Consider the following 5,039-nt stretch of genomic DNA (forward strand, 5'->3'; position numbering starts at 1 on the left):
TCTAGTTTTGACTGCATTTGATTCATAGCATTTTTAATTTCTGCCAGATTCACTCTCATTTCCGCCCTTAGAGATTCTATATTCTCATTAACATTTTTGTTAATACTTTTTTCAAGTCTACACATCATCTTGACCTTTGTTTTCTGAATTCCATTTCTGATAATTTGGTTACATCCATATCTATATAGATGAGAGAAATCATATGATAATTGTCTTTTCTCTGCTTGATTTATCTACTTAGCATTATCTCCTCCAGTGCCATCCATGTTGAAGCAAATGTTGAGAACTTCGTTCTTACTGATATATGAGTAATATTCTACTGTATATATGGACCACAGCTTCTTAACCCAGTCATCTGTTGAAGGGCATCTCGGCTCCTTCCACGATTTAGCTATTGTGGACAATGCTGCTATGAACATTGGTGCATTGGCCCTTCCTCCTCCCTACGTCTGTATCTTTGGGGTAAATACCCAGTAGTGCAATGGCACAGGTCATAGGGTAGCTCAATTTTTAACTTTTGGGGACCTCCACACTGTTTTCCAAATTGGCTGTACCAACTTGCGTTCCCACCACAATGTAGAGGAGGATCCCCTTTCTCCACATCCTCCCAGGATGAGTTGTTCCTTACCTTGTCGTTTTAGCCATTCTAACTGGAATAAGGTGGTATCTTAGTGTGGTTTTGATTTGAATTTCCCTGATGGCTAATGGTTTGAACATTTTCATGTCTGTTAGCCATTTGTATGTCATCACTGGAAAAGTTTCTGTTCTTATCTTCTGCCCATTTTATGAGTTGTTTATTTGTTTCGTGTATTGAGTTTGAGAAGTTCCTTGTAGATCTTGGATACCACTTTTTATCTGTAGTTCATTTGCAAATATATTCTCCCATTCCATGGGCTGCTTGTTAGTTTTTACTGTTTCCTTGGCTGTGCAGAAGCTTTTTATCTTGATGAAGCCCCACAAGTTCATTTTATCTTTGTCTCTCTTGCCTTTGGAGATGTGTCATGAAAAAGGTTGCTTTGCCAGTATCGTGAGGTTGCTGCCTATGTTCTCCTCTAGGATTTTGATGATTCTGTCTCACATTGAGGTCTTTCATCCATTTGGAGTTTATCTTTGTGTATGGTGTGAGAAGTGGTCAAGTTTCATTCTTTTGCATGTACTGTGTACAATTTTCCCAGCACCATTTATTGAAGAGACTTTCTCTTTTCCACTGGATGTTTTTTCCTGCTTTATCAAGAGTGGTTGCCCAAAGAGCCAAGGGTCCGTTTCTGGTTCTCTATTCTTTCCATTGGTCTATGTGTCTGTTTTTGTCCAGTACCATGCTGTCTTTGTGATCACACTTTGTAGTACAGCTCGAGAATCCGTGATTGCCCCCACTTTTTATTCCTTTTCAACAGTTCCTTGGGTCGGGGCCTTTTCTGGTTCCATACAAATTTAAGGACTATTGGTTCCAGTTCTTTGAAAAATATCATTGGTATTTTGATCGGGATGGCATTGAAAGTGTAGATTGCTCTGGGTAGCATGGATATTTTAACTATGTTAATTCTTCCAATCCATGAGTATGGAATATTTTTCCATCTTTTTGTGTCTTCCTTAATGTCTTTCAAGAGTGATTTATAGTTTCTAGAATATAGGTCCTTTACGTCTCCGGTTAAGTTAATTCCAAGGTAATGTATGGTTTTTGGTGCCATTGTAAATGGGATGGATTCCCTAATTTCTCTTTCTTCAGTCTCATTATTCGTGTATAGAAATGTAACTGATCTCTGAGCATTGATTTTGTATCTTGCCACATTACTGAATTGCTCTATAACTTCTAATAGTTTGGGTGTGGATTCTTTTGGGTTTTCCATATAGAGTATTATGTCATCTGTGAAGAGAGACAGTTTGAATTCTTTGCCGATTTGGATACCTTTTATCTCTTTCTGTTGTCTGATTGCTATTGCAAGGACTTCTAGTACTATGTTGAATAATAGTGGCGAGAGTGGGCATCCTTGTCGTGTTCCTGATCTTAAGGGAAAGGCTTCCAGCTTTTCCCCCATTGAGAATGATATTTGCTGTAGGCTTTTCATAGATGATTTTTATGAGATTGAGGAATGTAGCCTCTATCCCTACACTCTGAAGGGTTTTAATCAGGAAAGGATGCTGTATTTTGTCAAATGCTTTTTCTGCATCTATTGAGAGAATCATATGATTTTGGAATATTTCCTTCTGGATAAAATCTATGACACTGACTGATTTGCAAATGTTGAACCACCTTTGCATCCCAGGGATGAATCCCACTTGGTCATGATGGATAATCCTTTTGATGTACTGTTGGATTCTATAGCCAGGATCTTGTTGAGGATTTTGGCACCCTTATTCATTAGGAAATCAGTCTGTAATTCTCCTTTTGATGGGTCTTTGCCTGGTTTGGGGATCAAGGTTATTGACCTCTTAGAATGAATTTGGTAGCTTTCCTTATGTTTCTATTTTTTGAAATAGCTTTAGGAGAATAGGTATTATTTCTTCTTTGAATGTTTGGTAGAATTCCCCAGGAAAACCGTCTGGGCCTGGAGTTTTGTTATTTGGAAGATTGTTTATCACTGACTCAATCTCTTCATAATTAATTGGCCTGTTTAAAAAATCAATTTCTTCCTGTTTCAGTCTTGGTAGTTTATAGGTTTCCAGGAAGGCCTCCATCTCTTGCAGATTGCTTAATTTATTGGCATATAGCTGTTGATAAAGTTTCTAATAATTTTTCCAATTTCATTGGTGTTGGTTGTGACCTCTCCTTTTTCATTCATAATTTTATTAATTTGGGTCCGTTCTCTATTCTTTTGGATAAGCCTTGCCAGCGGTCTGTCCACTTTATTGATTCTCTCAAAGAATCAGTTTCTAGTTCTATTGATCTGCTCTACCGTACTCCTGGTTTCTAATTCATTGGTTTCTGCTCTCATCTTGGTCAACTGCTTCCTCGTGTATGGATTAGGTCTGTCCCTCTGTTGCTGTTCCAGCTTCTTGAGGTGAGAATATAAAAACTGTGGTTTAGATTTTACTATTCTTTTGAGTGAGGCTTGGATGGCTATGTATTTCCCCCTTAGGACTGCCTTTGCAGTATCTCATAGGTTTTGGACCATTGTGTTTTCATTCTCGTTGGTCTCCATAAATTGTTTAAATTGATTTTTGATTTCCTGGTTTATCAAATCATTCCTGAGCAGGATGGTTCTTAGTCTCCAAGTGTTTGAGTTTCTTCCAAATTTTACCTTGTGGTTGAGTTCCAATTTCAAAGCCTTGTGATCTGAGAATATGCAGGGAATAATTTCAGTCTTTTGGTATCAGTTGAGACCTGTTTTATGACCCAGAACATGGTCTATTCTTGAGAATGTTCCATGGGCATTAGAATAGAATGAGTATTCTTTGGTTCTGGGGTGTAGTGTTCTATATATATCTATGAGGTCCAACAATCAGTATGGCATTCAAAGCTCTTGTTTCTATGTTGGTTTTCTGCTCTGGTGCTCTTTACATATAGGTGTTGAGGTCCCCTACTATTAACATATTTTTATCTATATGTCTCTTTATTCTGGTTAAGAGTTGGCTTGTGTATCTTGCTGCTCCCCTTTTGGGGGCATATATATTTATAATTGTCCTATCGCGATGGATACTCCTTTAAGAATAATATAGTGCCCTTCTGTGTCTCTAACTATAATCTTTAGTTTAAAATCCAATCTGTGTGATATGAGAATTGCTACTAAGCTTTCTTTTGAGATTGTTGGCATGAAAGATGCTATTCAATCCCTTTATTTTCAGTTTGAATGTATCTTTAGGTTCAAAATGAGTCTCTTGTAGACAGCAAATGGATGGGTCATGTGTTTTTATCCAATCTGCAACCCTGTGTCATTTTATGGGAAGGTTCAAACCATTCACATTAAGACTGAGTACTGAGAGATATGATTTTAATGATGCCATGTTGCCAGTAAAGTCTTTGTTTCTATAGATTGTGACTTTCTGTTCTGTATCACTCTTGGGGCCTTTTTACTTTTGTAGAACCCCCCTTAATATCTCCTGTAGGGCTGGTTTCATGGTTATGAAATTGGCTAATGACTGGCAATTCTGGAAGGTCTTTATTTCTCCATCAATTCTGAATGACAGCCTTGCTGGATAAAGGATCCTTGGCTGCATGTTTTTCTCTGAAAAAGCTTTAAAAATGCACCTCCAACCCTTTCTCTCATTCCAGGTCTGTGTAGATAGGTCTGACGTAATTCTGATACCTTTGCCTGATCGTGAAATTTCTTTGCCCTGACCGCTTTCAATACTGTATCGCGATCTAATATTTGCGAACAGCACATAGGCGTGGCGTGGTGTGGGGTTTGTCGTGGTTGAGCGGAGGGGGTCCTCTCTGCCTCTTGGACATGAATGTTTGTTTCCCTTGCTAGATTAGGGAAGTTTTCAGCTACAATTTGTTCAAATATCTCTTCTAGACCTCTGTTTTTCTCCACCCCATCGGGGATGCCGATGATTCTGACATTGGAACGTTTCATTGAGTCAGTAATCTCCCGTAACCTACATTTGTGGGCGTGGACTTTTTTAAGTCCAGCTTCTATTTTAGCTTTCTCTTCTACTAACCCATTCTCCAATTCACTGATACGTTCCTCTGCCTCATTCACCCTGGCCATCAGAGCCTCTAGTTTTGACTGCATTTGGCTCATAGAATTTTTAATTTCTGCCGGATTCGCTCTCATTTCCGCCCTTAGAGATTCTATATTCTCATTAACATTTTGTTAATACTTTTTTCAAGTCTACACATCATCTTGACCTTTGTTACTCTGAATTCCATTTCTGATAATTTGGTTACATCCATATCCATTAGTTCTGTGGCAGAGGCCACAGACTCATTGTCTTTTCTTTGCTGGGGGGGATTTCTTCTTCTCATCATTCTGATGAGAAGAGCTTGCGGGGTTGTCCAGAGCCCAAATTATTGACCAGGATCCAGGCCGTGCACCCTTGTTTTATAGGGATCTTAGGGATGTGGGCTTCTTGATTTTTCATCCTGCCTTCTGGGGGAG

This window comes from Ursus maritimus, unplaced genomic scaffold, assembly GCF_017311325.1.
Source record: "Ursus maritimus isolate PB19 unplaced genomic scaffold, ASM1731132v1 scaffold_11, whole genome shotgun sequence".
Classification (NCBI taxonomy): Eukaryota; Metazoa; Chordata; class Mammalia; order Carnivora; family Ursidae; genus Ursus; species Ursus maritimus.